The sequence below is a fragment of the Palaemon carinicauda genome, chromosome 3, assembly GCF_036898095.1.
Source record: "Palaemon carinicauda isolate YSFRI2023 chromosome 3, ASM3689809v2, whole genome shotgun sequence".
Taxonomy (NCBI): domain Eukaryota; kingdom Metazoa; phylum Arthropoda; class Malacostraca; order Decapoda; family Palaemonidae; genus Palaemon; species Palaemon carinicauda.
Genome location: NC_090727.1, coordinates 138,460,342 through 138,479,157, shown reverse-complemented (window position 1 = coordinate 138,479,157; position 18,816 = coordinate 138,460,342). Strand labels below are relative to the sequence as shown.

Below are 18,816 nucleotides of genomic sequence, written 5' to 3'. Positions count from 1 at the left end.
GATATGGACAATACTTTCAATATATTTAAAATGTCTTTCCTTAGTTATTCTTTTATTTATAAGTGTTTTGCATTATTTTTTTCTTGGGTGTTTTTCATCGAATTATGTCTTAGTGGAAATTGTGTTGCAATGTTTATTTTATGATATATTTTTTATTGATTTTAATGAAAACGTTTCTATTTTTCTTAATTTTGTGTCTGGTCAAGTTTCTAATATTTCCATAAAATATTTACTGTACTTAAAAACACTGTTTCAAATCGCATTTTCATTATATAATTTTTTCTCAACTTTACGTTATTAAGTGTTTTCCTCTAATTAAAGTAGTCATAGAATTTAATTTCTAGCTATTTCCACTTCTTAATTTACTCTCACTTCTTCGTAAATTTTTTTTTATTATTATTTTCGTGTCACAAGCTTCCCGATCTCTTTTTTCCTGTATCAATTCACATTCTTTAAACATTACTTTGCTGAACTCAAAGTTTTCTTTTCCCAAAATATACCTCAAAGTCTTCCATTTTACTTAGTAGCCGTTAATGGTATTTGATCCTCTCCTAACTCTTATTTGGTTTATTGCCCCTCTTAAAAGCCTTCTATCCTAAAGCCTAGTCAGAGATGGATCCTTTTCTCGCTTGAGAGAGAGAGAGAGAGAGAGAGAGAGAGAGGAGAGAGAGAGAGAGAGAGAGAGAGAGAGAGAGAGAGAGAGAGAAATTCAGTTATCCCGGAGTGTAGTAGATTTTCGGATAGTCGTAACTTGGAAAAAGAATGTTGTGTACGTTCTTAGAGAGAGAGAGAGAGAGAGAGAGAGAGAGAGAGAGGAGAGAGAGAGAGAGAGATAGGGATAAACTTGAGCCGAAATCTATTATACTATTTTGTATTTTAAAGCAATAGAGACGTCAAAAATAGCTAATTTCAGTTTTAATCAAACAGACCATCTCCTGGAGACTGGAATCTTGAAATGTCATAAGACACTTAGTGATTTTGCCAGGAAAATCTTTGAGGTATTGTAAACAGTTAATGTGTCTTACCCACCAAATGGTCCTCCTTTATATTTTATTTCGTCAGGCCGCTTCTAAGCCAGTACTTATATTTCATTCAATCTGTGCTGGATCTATATTCATAAAAAAAAAAAAAAAAAAAAAATGTCAAATCAGACCATGAAAGATTTTCTTCTATCGATATTATAGGTTTTATCGACGCATTTATTTTACACAAATTTATGCAACAGTTTTATTACCTTTCTTTTTTTATTAGTCTTCAAGTAGTTTTTGCATTATACTAAGTTCTCTGTGGCTTTCTCTCATTTACAGTCACCCATTTTTTTCATGTCCGACCACATGTTCAGTACAAAGGTTGTGTTATTCATATTTATAATTTTTGTGCAATGTATATATGCAATGGTCCTGGAACCAGAGTGATTACAGAAGGAATAATTTCTTCATTAATAGAGACCAGAAAACTTTCACTAACTAAATATTCCTGCGTATGATGTTTTGTCACTTCTTTATTTCGATAAAAATTCGGATTTATTTTTCCCCTCTCCAATTGCAAGGTATCGTTTTAGAGAAAATGCTTTGCGAATTGTTCATGTTGTATGTTATGTATAACTAAAAACAATAAAAAAGAAGGAGGGGAAGAAAGAGAAGATGATGGATTGACAAACCAAGAAAGTTTGCGGTTGTGTACTGGGATAGAATGATCATAAACAGACGCAAGTAGAAGCACATGTCTGAGACCTTTGTTCTGCAGTGGATTAGAAACCGAAGTTTTATATATATATATGTATATATATATATATATATATATATATATATATATATGTATATATATATATATATTACGACTAGCGAATTACGTAAATTCCCGTGTTCCAAAACTCACCTGCTTTATATTACATAATTTGATACAAAATAGAAAACCCTCCGAGCTCTGAGAACGATACAAAACTCCCAGACAATAATTTATATGAACACTGAATATCTAAAAAGTCTCCTTACTTTACACTCAAAACAAAACTGGGTGATTACTTTACTTTTAACGGGAATTATTCTTAAACCAACCTCTTACTTCGGTTTTTAGTCAAGGGATACGAGCAAAGCACTGAGAAAAGTATTATTGATTGAGATGATACACACTTTACACAATTAAATATATTTTATAAAAAATTTACTATTCAAAATTAACACCAAAATTAGATCACTCGTAATATTAAATCTGAACTAAACCTTAGACTAAAACAAAATGACACTCTATAGAAAATGATACAATCACTTGTTTTATGAGAAATTAATATATGAAAATATTTAATTTTAACAATAAATAAATGACACTTATAGAAAGTAAATCAGAATTACACTTACATATATTTACCTGATACTCTCTCGTCCTTTGGCACACACACGATTACCAAACGGTTAAGCAAAAATAAATACACTTCACAGTTTAACATACTTATACAGGGCCAGTCACAAAATTTTATACTATAAAATGTATTTACATTAACACACTACACTTTTAATTAATCACCTAATAATATCACCAATGTTTGATCTACACTATATACGGTATATGTTTGAAAGAAATCACTATTCACGTTTGAGAGGAGTTATGTAACGGCTGGAGAGATGGCTGGCAGACTTTGGCTCTTTCAAAGGGATAGGCTGGATCTCTTCTGTCTCCTGTGCATTGCTAGCTTCCTATATATATTGACTCAATTCGCTCTAGAAATTTCTGATAAATCATTCTCATGGCGTGGGGACATGGCTCTAGCGGCGTAAGGTTGTCAACTTAGTAATTTGAAGAAGGGGTACTTGCGTTGCTTGCGAGGCAGCTCTCTCTCTCTCAGTTAACTCCGCCCACCACTTCTCGTAACAATAAAAAAAAGATAATTTTTAGTCTGGAATTGTCATGTCTCTTTCAACCAAGTGGAAACATGATGTAATTCCTAGCGTGTGTGTCATAATGCATACCTTCTAACAAGATTACATAGGACTTCATAACAAAATTACGTGAGATGAAAACTTAATTCTTTGCAATAACGTAAATTTGCATATACCTAACTGAGTGAAAATACAATTAAAGGAATGACAATAGACTTATGTAATATACATACATTACTTAATCTACGTGAGTGGAACTTATCTTGCGAGCGGGCTATACATCTCTTAAATACAAAAATTTAATACATGAATAGAATATTCTACTCTCATAAAGACCAGCTTCGGAAGAATATATGTATATACATATGTGTATATATATATATATATATATATATATACAGTATATATATATATATATATATATATATATATATATATATATATATATATATATATATACACATACATAAAAGCTTCAACTTATTTTCTTATAAAACTACGTAAACGTTTGGTAACAATATATACTAATATCACTAACGATTTTCGTGGGAATGATATGATTTAGCAATAATCCAATAACTTCCGGCTATCAGGAAAATGATCGTACGATAACAACCGAATGCTTCTTTTATACCTTTAGGCAAATAGACCGAACTGGTAGCTCAGTGTTATCTATACTCGTAACACATTTCTGTAAGATTGGTAGAGGGGCTGGCCATTGACACACATTGTCTCCATTAACTCTCTGCCTCCCCCCTTCCCCCTTTCCAACTCTATCCCCGGCTGTTGGAGTGGTACTAATAAAGGTGATAAGAAAGACAGTCGACCTGTTTAAATACTTAAAAAGGAAAGAGGAACCGAAATATATTGACTAGAACTTTCAAGAGTATGATTTCAGATGACCAAATCATTTTCTTCAAGAACATTGTTTCTCAGCAACAGAGGGGGATTATCAAGTGACTAACCCCACGCAAGCACACCGATATTAACATGAAAGTTTTGAGGAGAGAGAGAGAGAGAGAGAGAGAGAGAGAGAGAGAGAGAGAGAGAGAGAGAGAGATAGAGAATACATCATCTATTCATCTTATAAGAATATGACAATTGTCATCAATTCTGCTATTTCCTTGACTGAAAACAAGCTTTTTACAACATCACACAGACATTTTAACCTTAAAGCAAATTACCTAAAACTATGTAAGTGAACTAAGCTAAATATTGTAGAAATTTCTTGTCAAGCTATTACTAGTTCGGTTTCTATCTTGTCAACCCGATTAGAACAAATTTTAAACCTAAAATAAATTCATTTAATACATTTTAATGAAACTCAGAACAAAATATTGTTTTTCCAACGTAATATTGATATCCTCTGCCCAAGCATAAGCAATACGTGCACTTGTCTTTCCGACCATTATCCTTACATTAAGGGGTCGGTTGCTTGATGTGCCCTCACCAATGCCTTTTTAAAAAAGACATCCTGTTCTACCAAACCTCTTCTCTCCAGACCATCCTCCACCTTATCTTGCCATCTAATTCTTTGCCTCCCTCTTGAGCTTAACCTCCTAACAGGTTCCTCTCAATCCCCCCTCACTTCCTTGCCACCATCCATCATCAGTCATGACACTTATCATCTCTGTAATCTTTACTAGACCTTTCAAACTTCCTATTTCATCATTTTCCTATCTTTCAAGCTGTGATATTCTCATAATAAACCTTAGAATTCTTATCTCTGTTCTCCTACGCTTTACTTCCTCTTTTTGTCTCAGAGCTCTCGTTTCCAATCCATACATTAACACTGGTCTTGTTACTGTGCTATAGATCTTGATTTTTAGCTAGATTGGAATTTTCTTATCATAGACCACCTCCCCTGCCTTCCTCCACTTCTCCTAGGCTACTTTTATCCTACTCTCAACTTCAGCCTCACATCCTACCTCCTGATTTATAGTAGATCCGAAGTATCTAAATTGTTCCACTTATTTTATAACCAAGCCTCTACTTTCATGTATAGCTAACTTGTCCCTAATTTCCTTACTTGTCACCATAACCACAGTCTCCTTATCTTTATTTACCTTTAAGCCAGCCGCCTCCATAGACTCCCGCCACTCTTCGACCCTTCTCTGTAAGTCTAATTCATTTTCAGCGGTAATCGTCGAATCAACATCGTAAATCAACTCTAGTAACTCTTCATCTTTGATTTCTTCATTTAGTATTTCCATGATCGAAACAAATATAAAAGGGTTTAATGCTGAATCCAACACTAATTTCAAAAGTTTCTGTTGCCCTAGCTGCCGTTATGACTTTCTTCCTTGTTCTTTTTTATATTATCTCAATTATTCTAACCAACCTACCTGGGACTTTCCTCTTCCTCAACCACCAAAACATAATTTCTCTTGTGATTCTATCAAACTTCTCTAGATCTACAAAGGTACAGGGGAGCTCTTGATAACTCTCTCACCTCTTTACCTGTAGCTGCCTTACTGTAAAGATGTCAGCCTCGGTCGTGTTCCCCTCTCATGAATCCATACTACTGTTTCCAAATGTTTACAGTCTTTATCGTTCTCTCTTCTAATACCCTATCAAAAACTTTTAAACCATGATCTGTTAATTTAATTTCCCTGTAGTTACACCATTAGACTCTCCTCCCAGCCTTTAGACATTATTTCCTCTTCCCATATTGCTCTTAGAAAATCTAGAATCCATTCCTCCCGTGTAGCTAGTATCTTGACCGTTTCAATTTAAAACTCTGATGAACCATCGCGGGTTTCTTCTCCCTCTGTACCTCTCTCTTTCTCATTTTCAGTATTCAAGAGGTGTTCAAAATACTCTCTTCATTTTCTCTTAATGTGTTCATGCCTGTGCAATATATTTTCATCTCTGTCCTTGATGAATCCTAATTGCCCAAAATCCTGTCGCTGTATTTTCCATCAGTTTCAATTCTTATTGATATCCTTTTCTCGTTCCCTTGTCCCAAGCTTTTCGTTCAACATTGCATCTCTGGAATTCTGACATACTTCTGAACTTTTAGCGAAAATTGCCATTACGTAGGTTAAAAAACTGCTCTCTCTTCTCTTCCAACAGAACGTCCCCAGAGAAGCTGTTATTGCGTGTGAAAGGTAAGTACATGAAAAGTTGTATTTTGTAGTCTTCTTTAATAGATATTTAACTTTTTATCCATCTCGATATGAAAGATGGTTGTTAGGAATAAATGTGTAGTGATGCAATGTCTTTAAGCTCATTTCTCCCCTCCACCTTGGTATATCCCACTGCTGTTTATATTGCAACGATATAACCTATAAGAAAAACACATAGTCGATTCGAACAGGATGGAAAAGTAATGACACTTACTTTACGAGACTGGCCCAGAAACTGTTATTGTAAACAACTCTCTCTGTACCAACCGTGTTTCACACAATTGTACATAATTCCTTTTGTATATATTATGCTTGTATCTTCGCTCTTCCCTCGCACTAAAACGAACATGAAAATTCATGTCTGGTTTTTCCTCTGTAATATTGTCTGTCTTGTGAACTTGTTATGTCCTGTTGCCTTGAGGTTTTGTATATAAGGAGAGTGTTCTACAATAATATAACTCAGTTGTTTCCAACCTGCCTTTGAGTTCACGACCTTACTCGGCGCCGTCACATTGGTGACCCCGGAAGTCGACTCTCTCCCACTGCCTTCCACCCCCACCTCCCTCCCCCCTCCATCGTTGGTACTATGACGGAGACGGACTCTACTACAGCAGTTGGCGCTGCGGTCGCCCCATTGAAACTTTCACCGTTCGCCACCGGAGTGGCGTTTGCTTGGTTTCAACGCGCAGAAGTCCACTTCCGTATCAGGGGCGTGACTCGCTCAACCACCAAAGCGGATTACGTTCTCGCGGCGATACCCGAGGACACCTTCCCAGAAATATCCGACTGGCTTTGTGAACAAGGAGACACCCCAATAGCGTATGACGCCCTCAAAACATACCTTCTGCAGCAGTACTCGCCGTCGCCGGCCGCCCGTATAGCAAAGCTTTTTCAGCTCTCGCAACAACCGTTGGGGGACCAAAGGGCTTCGCTTGCCCTCAGGGAAATGACCAGTATCGCTCGCCTTCAACCTGCCGCAGACGGCTCTCCTCGTGAGGTGAACCTACTTCGTGCCCTTTGGATACGCCGTTTACCCGAACCTGTACGCGCTGCCATACCCGATGTCGATAGTTTACCCATAAAGGACTTGATGACCAAAGCCGACGCCCTTATGGACAGCCACTTCAAGACCTCCATCAACGCCTCCACCCCTGACGACGAGGGTGCCTATTCAACGTCAACCGAAGCTGACATGAATGCCGTAGGACATACACGCCTACCCCGTGACGTGCCAAAGCGGCGACAAAGCCGCCCACCACCCACCAATCGCTCGCGCCCCAACGAACGACTTCTACAGCCACTTACTACCTCCCATCCGCCGCAGTTTTGCTACTACCACTTCAGATTCCGGGCAACCGCGAAGAAATGTGCCAAGGATTGTCAGTGGCCAAAAAACGTGTAAGTAGGCCATCGCTTGTGGCGGTGGCCTCCCATGTTTCTAATCTTTTCTTTTTACAGGATGCAGGAACGGGCGTGCAATTTTTGGTAGACACGGGTGCTTGTCGTTCTCTTTTGCCAAGGAAACTCTTCAAGGCATGACGTAGTCTGTCTACATCTGCTGACGTCCGCTTAGTAGCTGCCACCGGATCTGCGATACCCACCTACGGTTACGAGAACCTCACATTATCGTTCGGAAACGGTAAATTCAATTGGAAGTTTCTCGTTGCTGACGTCACAATGCCAATCCTCGGTGCGGATTTCCTCTCTCATTTCCACCTTCTGGTCGATGTCGCCCACCGACGATTGGTCAACGCAGACTCGTACTTGTCGACACCTCTTCAACCCCCCCCCCCTCTAACCTCGCTCTCCACATCAGCGCACCCACGGATGCTTACGCCCACCTCCTCACGTCGTACCCGGAAGTTTTCCGTCCAGAACTTCGCCAAACGCCCACGGTTCCTGCCAACCACGGTATTTATCACCATATCAAGACGACGGGACCCCCAGTCTTCGCAAAATTCAGATGTCTGGCACCGGAACGATTGGCAGCCGCCAAACAGACGTTCGCCGAAATGGAGGAAATGGGCCTTTGCCAAAAGGCCTCCAGCCCATGGTCGTCACCCTTACACATCGTTCTGAAGAAAGACGGCTCCCTCCGTCCGTGCGGGGATTAAAGGCGCCTGGTTATGCAAACAGAACCGGATCACTTCCCCCTCCCAAACATTGCCGACGTGACCTCCTACCTGCACAAAGCGAAGGTTTTCTCTACGCTCGACCTCCTGAAGGGGTATTATCAGGTGCCTATGAACCCAGAAGACATCCCCAAGACCGCCATCACCACGCCGTTTGGTACATACACCTTCAATTACTCCTGTTTTGGCCTTCGTAATGCTGGGGCAACGTTTCAACGTCTCATGGATGGCATCTTAGGGGACCTCCCTTTCTGTGTATGTTATGTGGACGACATACTTGTGTTCTCCTCCTCAAAAGAGGAACACCTCCGTCACCTGCTCATCGTGCTCTACCGCCTGCAACAAAACGGCCTTGTAGTCCGGTACGACAAGTGTACCTTTGGCGCCAACGAAGTGTCGTTCTTAGGGCACCGTATCACTCCTGATGGAGTCCATCCCCTCCCTGAGAAGGTAGCAGCCGTTCAGAATGTCCCCGCGCTCTCGACCGTCAAAGCTCTGCAGGAATTCTTGGGCATGATCAACTATTATCACCGTTTTCTGCCAGCCATTGCCGCCACTCTTGCTCCCCTCTACGCCTCCCTCAAGGGCAAGCCAAAGGACCTGAAGTGGGGTCCCCTTCAAGAAGCAGCCTTCTGCAATGCAAAGAAGGCTCTATCAACTGCTGCGGCTCTCACTTTTCCTATCCCACACGCCCCTCTCCTTCTCTCCACCGATGCCAGCAACGTCGCTATTGGTGCAGTACTCGAGCAGGTGGTCAAAGGCTCGCCCCTCCCATTGGCCTTCTTCAGCAGAAAACTGTCCAAGGCAGAATCGGGTTATTCTACCTTCGATCGAGAATTGCTGGCGGTGCACTTGGCTGTCCGTCACTTTCGCCATTTCTTAGAAGGTACGCCCTTCGTCATTCGCACAGACCACATGCCTCTGGTGCACGCCTTCACTCGATAGTCTGACGCCTGGTCCGCCCGTCAACGCGGACATCTCTCCGCCGTGGCTGAATACAATTGCACCCTCCAATACGTCCCTGGGAAAATGAATCCCGTTGCTGATGCCCTGTCAAGAAACACGTTGGCTGCCGTTCAACTGGGATTGGATTACAACGCCCTGGCTGAAGCCCAGCAACAGGATCCAGAGTATCAAGCTTATAGGACATCCTGCACGTCCCTCCGTTGGGAAGATTTTCCCCTCGAAGACTCCAACACCACCCTCCTCTGTGACGTCAGTACTGGTAGACCGCGACCTTGGATTCCTGCTCCCGTGCGCCGACAGGTGTTTGATTTCATTCACGGCCTTTCACATCCCTCGTGCCGTTCTACTGCACAGCTGCTGAAGGCAAAGTTCATTTGGCACCTCATTTCTAAGGATGCTAAGGATTGGGTCCGCGCTTGTACTTCTTGCCAAACTTCCAAAGTACATCGACACACGGATTCAGGAGTGGGCACCTTTCCTCAACCTCAGCGTCGTTTCGCACACATTCACGTCGACGTTGTAGGCCCCCTACCCACATCACAAGGACATCGTTACCTGTTTACCGTCATCGACCGCTCCTCTCGTTGGCCTGAAGCCATTCCCATGGAAACTGCAACGTCCGCCTCATGTACATCTGCCTTACTCTCTGGATGGATTTCAAGATTCAGTATCCCTGAGCATATTACCTCTGTCAGGGGAACCACTTTCACCTCTCAATTGTGGACGTCATTAGCGAATCTCCTGGGCATCACCCTACATCAGACAACGGCCTACAACCCCACTGCCAATGGAATGGTTGAACGTTTTCATCGCACCCTCAAAGCAGCTTTGATGTCCCGCTGCAAGGATTGCAACTGGTTTACTCAGCTTCCCTGGGTCCTCCTGGGACTAAGGACCACTACTAAAGACGCCCTCGATGTCTCGGCAGCTGAAATGGTGTATGGCGACCCGTTGGTCGTCCCTGCCGAATTTTTTCCTTCTACAACCTCCTCCGAGGATCTCCAGCACATACGTCACGTCGTGGGAAAATTTACTCTGGCGCCAGACTTACAAGCCCCCAGCGAAGCATCACATACCAACGGACTTGCACTCTGCAACGCACGTATTCCTGCGCAACGACACCAGCAAGCCACCACTAACACCCCCTTACACAGGCCCTTTCCTTGTGATCCGACGCAGTCCGAAAGCATTCCTCCTAAACATTCGGGGCAAAGAAGACTGGGTCTCCATTGATCGTCTAAAACCTGCTTATCTTCTGCCAGATGACCCGCCTACAGTTCGCCTCTCTAGATCAGGGCGTCCTATTTAACATGTACAGTATGTTATTTTTAGGGGGGGAGCCATGTACCAACCGTGTTTCACACAATTGTACATAATTCCTTTTGTATATATTATGCTTGTATCTGCGCTCTTCCCTCGCACTAAAACGAACATGAAAATTCATGTCTGGTTTTTCCTCTAATATTGTCTGTCTTGTGAACTTGTTAGTCCTGTTGCCTTGAGGTTTTGTATATAAGGAGAGTGTTCTACAATAATATAACTCAGTCGTTTCCAACCTGCCTTTGAGTTCACAACCTTACTCGGCGCCGTCACATCTCTCTCTCTCTCTCTCTCTCTCTCTCTCTCTCTCTCTCTCCAGTAGTAAAATATTAACTTTTATTTACTATTTGCCTGTAGGCTTTACTTGTTGACCCACTCATGCATTACTACCCACTTTGGATAGGAATCAAATATTCGAAGAGTTGGGAAAACATACTCCAAAAGTTGTTGTATATTGTGTCCTTCTTTTATCAAGTGTTAACTTATTGTAATTTTTTTGGTGTTGCAAACTTGAATGAACAACATTGGAAGTGGATTTTTAATTAAATCACTGAATCCATTTGTAGTAATTTGAAACCCTTATCAGAAAATTTTTAACAAAGGCAATGTTTATACTGTCATATCCGGTGACGATAACAGGGATGTGTGTGGAGTTAAAGAAAGACAATTTACAGGCCAGTAGGACATCTGAATCCCAAGCTTAGTCAGCTGTCAGGGTCAGACAGCCAGACTCCTCTTGATGTTTCACCTGAATATCACCAATGCAGTTTTTCACCAGAATATGTCTAATTCTCATTAAGTATTAAGTTGCATGAATGTAATCTATTCTTTCAAACTTTAAAGAACATTGTCCAATCTCAAATTTGTATTTTCAATGTTCGTGAGAAACTGTTATCCACGAGTAGTTTGAACTTCGTTCCTTATAGTAAAGTACATTTAAAAATCAAAGCGTTTAAACAGGACTGGCCCAAACATACTTCCAAGAGGCCATTCAATTTCTTAAAGTTTCATGAAATAGATAAGAATATCCAGTCCGTAAACAGAATATAAATCATTTAGAAAAAAAATCAATCATGTCTATATCAAAAGTCAAATTAGGACCATGCAAAACTTTTACTGATAAACTTTATTTTTTTTTATATTAAATTATTGATGGGGTAAAAACTAATATCAATGCTGCCCTACCATGTTGAGTATATTTTCTTAAATACTTCAATTCTCTCTCCTTCTCCCTCACTCTCGGCATTATTATTAGCTCCCCAAACAGAGCATATAAGCTGAAAAGAAAGCAAATAAACCATGTTACATAAAGATGCAATTCAAATACAGAAACAAAGACACTGTACTACAGCTGTACACATCACTAGTAAGACCCCATCTAGAATACGGAGTCCAATTCTGGGCTCCAAGTATTCAGGATATTGATAGACTGGAAGCAGTATGTGTTAGTGACAAAAAATTTGTTCCAACAATAAAACAATTTGGATATAGAAGAAGGATGGAACGTTTGAACATATTTGATTTACAAACTCGACGACTAAGGGGACAGTTGATAGGGGCATTCAAAATTCTCACAGGAATGACAAATCTAGATTACAAATTAAGCTTTTCACGATTAGCACAAATCAGTTCAGAGGTAACGGAATTGAAAAGCTACACCACATAAAAACTCTCTAAACGTTTAAACCAAATCGCTCTACTAAAGAGCAAATGGAGTCTCCCGGGATGGACTAAAAAGTCTTTGAGACATCCAAAATCCTTGTAACACACACACTCTCTCTCTCTCTCTCTCTCTCTCTCTCTCTCTCTCTCTCTCTCTCTCTCTCTCTCTCTCTCTCTCTCTCTCTCTCTCTCTCTCTCTCTCGTTTCATTATTATTATTATTATTATTATTATTATTATTATTAACTGTCTGCTGTTGAGCGTTCTCTTGTTGATACTAGAATTAAATTTTATTACTTTTATTAAGAACTTTCTCTCTCTCTCTCTCTCTCTCTCTCTCTCTCTCTCTCTCTCTCTCTCTCTCTCTCTCTCTCTCTCTCTTCCTGCAATGTTCGAATGCTCTGATATTCGGGTAACCATCACATTTTCTTTTGATGTTCAAACGAATGTGTTCTCAGATATCCTCTCGCCCATCTGACGCCTCCTCGTTTGAAGGCCCAGACAGGTAACAGTCCTTTCCTTACATGTTCTCTTCACACCAAATCCGAGAGATCCGACACCAAGGGCTACTTTTGTTGTCCTGTCTAAATTAAGCCCGAGAGAGAGAGAGAGAGAGAGAGAGAGAGAGAGAGAGAGAGAGAGAGAGAGAGAGAGAGAGAGAGAGAGAGAGAGAGAGAGAGAGAGAGAGAGAGAGAGTATCTTCAAAAGAGAAGTAGAGATGAATAGAAAAAGGGAGATTTGTTTCCAGCAAGAGAGAGAGAAAGTGAGTGTCGGTAGAGAGGGAGAGATAGGGAGAGCTATAGACAGATAATTAATTTATTTATTTTATTTTGAAATATTGTGTAATCAATAAGTAGTGATACAAAAAAATTTGTAAACCAAAATATTAATTTTTTAACAGTTGTTCATTTTATCTTAATACAATCTACATTTTTACTATATAGAAACTTTACAATCAAATTATTTTTCTTCTTTTTCAAATACATAATTTCAACCTATTTTATGCTATCATACCCATTAAACTTACTGTTCCGCCTTATAAAAACACGTTCTACTCAACAAACACTCATATTAAGATACCCCATTGCTAGTTTACCCTATTTCAATTATATTTTGTATTTGACTTAAGCCTTTATAAGCTATTGCAAAGACATTTGATCGTTGATCCTAAAAACAATTTTAATATAATTTTCACTTTAACTTATGATGGTGATCGATTTTGCTACATACGATAACTGCCTTTGGTTGGGGTGGCCAGTGTGGAAATGTCCCTCAAACCGCCTAAGTTTTTTTGGTCGCTGCAATCTCAGTATCCTTGTGAGCTAGACATGGCGGATTTGTGGGAGCCTATATGTCTATCTGCTGAGTCATCAGCAGACATTTCCTGGTCCTCCTTGGTCCTAGCTTGTGTGGAGAAGGGGCTTGGTCGTTGATCATATGTATATATGGTCAGTCGCTAGGGCACTGTCGTGCTTGATAAGGCAATGTCACTGTCCCTTGTTTCTGCCATTTATGAGTGGCCTTTAAACATTTAAACCTTACATTACCAAAATCAGCGTCAAAATGGATTTTTTTTTTCGAGTAATGATTGCTACATTTCCATATGCATTTCATTTTATTATCGATATGTGATACTAATCACCTTTTGCCATAAAATATTTTTTTTCTTTTCATTGTATTTAACTGGTATTTCTTTTTTGAAGTAGAACAACCACTATTTTCTCTTGTCATGACTTCAGATTTTTCCTTTGTTATCCGTCAAAATTTTTGTACAGAAATCTTTTACCAATAATAAAAAGTATTCTTTTATACTGGCCGTTCGACCATTTACCAAATGTTCCTATTTAAGCCTGTATTTCGCAAAGGTCTTCATTCAATAAAAAAAATTTTTCTTTCTTTACACGGCTGTCCTACTCCCGATATGGTTCCGACATGTTGAGTGACGTACCATGGATGCGTTAATGATTTTGTATACCTTCTTTAGACTTTTATTTGTTTCTTAAATCTTTATTATTCATAAATCAAGAAACTTTGTTGGTTTGCTTTTTATTTTTAGCTACTTTTCTGAACTAATCAAATGAATAATATCACAAGCTTAAAGGTCTGGCACTATATATATATATATATATATATATATATATATATATATATATATACATATATGTATATATATATATATATATATATATATATATATATATATATAAACACAAAATGTATGCTTACTGTCGGGATTTTGAGGTTTTTATATGGGCTTGTCGGGATTCTGGCGTTACAGATTTTTTCAGGCTCCCTATTTATATATGCAGTATATACATATGTGTGTATATATATATATATATATATATATACATATACATATGGCGAGATAAAGAGATTGGTGGATAGACAACTAAATGGATAAAATATGCGTCTGTTATTACACACGTTTTTATCGTACAACAATCACTGTAGCAAAAGACAAATACATGGCACAAAAAAATGCTTGTGTTTGGATCCATTTAGACTAGAAGGATCAAACTGTGCTGCCATTGGCTCTTCTCAGAAGATTTTTGTTAGATGAATGAGGATTATATATATATATATATATATATATATATATATATATATATATATATATATATATATATATATCATAGGTACACACGCACCCCAGATCATATTATGAATTATACGAATATATAATATTCTTATTTAGTTGAAGGCCGAAGAAAAGGAAGAAAACAACCATGAAGTTACTTAACCAAGGAACAATAGATAGACGGTCGTCTTTAAGTTACAAATGAGACTATCTAGCCGAGATTTAAACTAAATACCAATGAGGCAAGGAAATGGCCGCTGCGAATATTGCTTATCTGTAATGTGGAATTGGAATCTCATAATGGCGGTATCCAGGAATTTGGAACGTTTAAAGGTAAGCCGGGCCTTGGTCATTTTTGGCAGCTCTTGGCCTTCCAAGGAGAATCAAATAATATACGATTAGCTAGGTCAGAAGTGATATGATAATGATAGTATGAATAATAACATTAAAAGGTTTAAGGTTCAAAGTTCACTCATGTATGGCAGAGGCAAAGGACAGTGACAATGGCCTAGAGACTGACCATATGATTATAAGCTACATAATATGATCATCGCCCAAGCGGTCCTATCCATCCAAACTAGAACCGGGGAGCGCCAGGTAATGGTTCCTGATGATCCAGAAGGTAGGCATGTAGGTTCACAAGGAGGGTGAAGTTGCAGACACTATAAGAAACTATCGACTCTGAACGGGTTTCGAACATCAGTTCAGCAGGTTACTAGGCAGGAACGTTTCCAATAGGCTGGACCACCCCATTTATCATTATTATTAATGTTACCTCTGCCAACGAAGTTGGAAGGAGGTTTTATCTACGCCCCTGTTTGTCTGTGAACAACTTCCTGTCCACAATTCTATCATAGAGTATTGAAACTTTCAGGGATTATTTGTTTGGTTGAGATATGGAAGTGATTCAGTTTTCCTAGGTCAAAGGTCAAGGTCAAGCAAAAGGTCAGCTGAATTAATCCTAACCTTAATCCCAAGTTCGCCCATGGTTGTCACTTAGACTTCAAATACACCTACGGTCTAAATTGCCAAAAAGGCAAGCTGGTTTCGAGAAATAAGCTGCCGTGGCGGAGTTCTGCACTATTAGAGTGTTTTTCTAGTTATTCTTATTATTGTCAATATTATGATTATTATTGTTATTATTGTTACTTCTGCTATTATTAATACTTTTGATATAAATGATGTTATTATCATCAGTATCATTATTCCTGTAAAACAAGTAGACTGCACAGATTCATCAGAGCACTGGATCATTCTAAGCACGTTCTCTCAAATCCCATTTGGTTCCTGGCATTAAGTCTACTTCGAGCCAAGACGATGTAAGTTAAGCCGGAATCACATGGGAAGTGACACGACACGCGTGACCCGTAATGTGTCACGCGTGAAAAGTAAAGTGGTAATAAAGATCTTTACCGGCTGCGTGACATTGGACATAACGACACGTCTGGAACGTGTCGACCAAAAGTGAATCTGTTCACGTTTCGTGAGGCATGCCAGGCAAAACTGTGTTCTTCAGCAGCACTTTTCATTTACTTAATAGTAAAATTTGACTAGTATTTTAAAAAAAAGATACATTGTAATTAACCTGCTGTCCTTTTTTTCATTTCTTTAAATAAGAATAAAATTTCAATAGGGCCATGCTTTAAAAATATACATTGTGTTCAACCTGCTGTCGTATGTGTTTTTTTCTTATACGTAAGAATCGAACTTAATTTTGATTTGAAAAAAAAAAAATATTGAATACATCGTTTTCAAATTGCTGTTATGAATTTTTCATTTTCAAATGAAGTTTTATTATGATTTTAAAGAATAGATTTTGTTCAACCTGCTGTTGTTAGTGTTATTTTGGTGATAGTAATGTTTTGGTGATGTTTTGTATGTGTGTTTTGTTGTCGTGTTCGTTGTTACTGTATCTGCTGTTGCTAATAAGCTTTAAAACTAATTTCAAACAATTGAGGATTGAGATCAATTTTCTTTTCCTGATGATATTGGTTTTCGCTAATTACATGCCCCAGATTGCCAAATATGGAAGCACTAATGACTTCAGTTCCACATAAATCTTGTGTGAGATTTTTAGATTATCAGATTTTTTTTTTTATCTTTGTATTTCATCGGTTAGCAGATTTTTTATCAGATTTTCCTTTTCCTCAGTACAAAATACTCCTGGAATCAACAGCTTTTATTTTCTTTGCTTACTCAATAACACTAATGCAACATCAGTCAAACAATACCATCATGTCGAAGTGACAAACGTAAGCATATGCCTTCGCCTATGTGACAGGGTGACATGTGGTGTGAGATGTCTCGCATTTCGGTGTTTCCGAGCCTCGTGTTGCCTCACCACCTATGTGATTCCGATCTTAAGGAGCAGCCACCAACTTTCTAGCTGACCCGAAGTATATCAATATGATAGAGACCAGATATTAGAATTTTTATTACGATGAAACCGAATGCCCATTCATACTGCTCCTGCTTTACAACAATAGTCTAAATTTTGCGTCAGCCCTTCTGTTGCCTGACTCGTAGTTGGAATATATATATATATATATATATATATATATATATATATATATATATTATATATATATATGTAAATATACATATATACACACATATGTATATATAGATAGATATGCAGTATATAAGTACATATCTATCTATATATCTATCTCTCTGTCACGGCACTTACCCCAACTTGGGGTTAGACAACATAAAATAAAGAACCAAAGAGGAATTTTCTTCTCTTCGCTCCTCCCAGCCTGACGAGAGATTCAGCTGAGTTTATTATACATTTAGCAAGACAGAAGGTCCCTTGGTCCGAGCATGAGATGGTGGGTAACATATTGCGGCTTATTTAATTTCTTTTAGATTTTTTCGTGAAATGGTAATTTTTTATAGTATAATTAACAAAGACCGTCAATTATATATCTTCCATACTGTAATTATTGCCGTCATTATTATTACACGAATTTCGATTAACTCGAAAAGTTGAGTTTGCTTTCTCGGTTCCAAACGAAAACTCGGTCAAAGCAAATACAATCCGCTGAGAACTGAGAGTCGGAATTTGCATTGTTTCATGTAGACGAGAAAAAAGGGAAGTGGCGTAAGGAAAAGGAGTAAAGGAAATAAGAGAAACGAACTTATATGTCTATTTAGAGACCAAACAGAAAGGACCTGGCCAGGAGCCCTTCGTTGGTTATTCCTGAAAAAAAAAAAATTCGTTTTCTCTTTTCTATCTAAAAAAGATATTAGCTTAAGTTGTAAAAAGAATTTTCTATTTGAGATGCAGACTTACCTCTCTCTCTCTCTCTCTCTCTCTCTCTCTCTCTCTCTCTCTCTCTCTCTCTCTCTCTCTCTCTCTCTCTCTGTCATTTGTCTGATAGTCAATTTTATGAAGGTAAACTGAATAGTAGAGTTATAGACTTTAAAAATGATTTGATATATATATATATATATATATATATATATATATATATATATATATATATCAGGAATAAACAAGGGTCCATAAAAAGAAAAAAATATATAATTGAGCTTTCATAACTGTTGTGAAAAAATTTACGTATAATCATGGTTCTCCAACTCAACGTCACTAATTTTCACAATTATTTTGTTTATCATCATGATAACTCATGATTAACGTTTGCTTCTTTCACCCAAGCATCTTATGGAAAAACCTTTGTATCAGGTATCTAGCTTTGCAAAATTAAGTCGCCCATGATCGTTAAGTGGAGCTTATCTCATGAGCGTGAAGATCACTTCAACAAAATCCGCCAATATTGGTTACTTGTTGCAAAATTTAGTAGCAAGATGCTGAATGATACAGAAACTCGTGGTATTAGGATGTAATTTGAGCAATTGTAATGGACGGATCGATGTACGGAAGTAGGCAGTAAGTGGGCAGACACCAGCCACCCGTTGAGATAGCCTTGTTAAAGAGTTAGTGGATCCTTTTACTGGCGAGAGAGTATTGCATTGAATCCTTGTATCTGATTAGGGCTTTTTTTTTTTTCCTACACATACACCAAATAATGTGGCATATTCTTTCCACATTCATATACACGTGACAACACTGAGATTACAAAATAATTCTTCTACTCTTAAGGGGTTAACTACTGCACTGCAATTGTTTAGTGGCTACTCTTCTCTTGG

At 38.6% G+C, this 18,816-nt stretch overlaps 1 long non-coding RNA gene across 1 annotated transcript in view; it reads left to right on the top strand.

Moving 5' to 3' along the window:
* Positions 1-6,141, top strand: part of LOC137637911 (uncharacterized) — a 529,180-nt gene extending 523,039 nt beyond the window's left edge. Inside the window, exon 3 of the long non-coding RNA XR_011043820.1 lies at positions 5,952-6,141. This is a non-coding gene — a long non-coding RNA (uncharacterized lncRNA). The remainder of the gene's footprint in view (positions 1-5,951) is intronic.
* Positions 6,142-18,816: the final 12,675 nt, after the last annotated feature.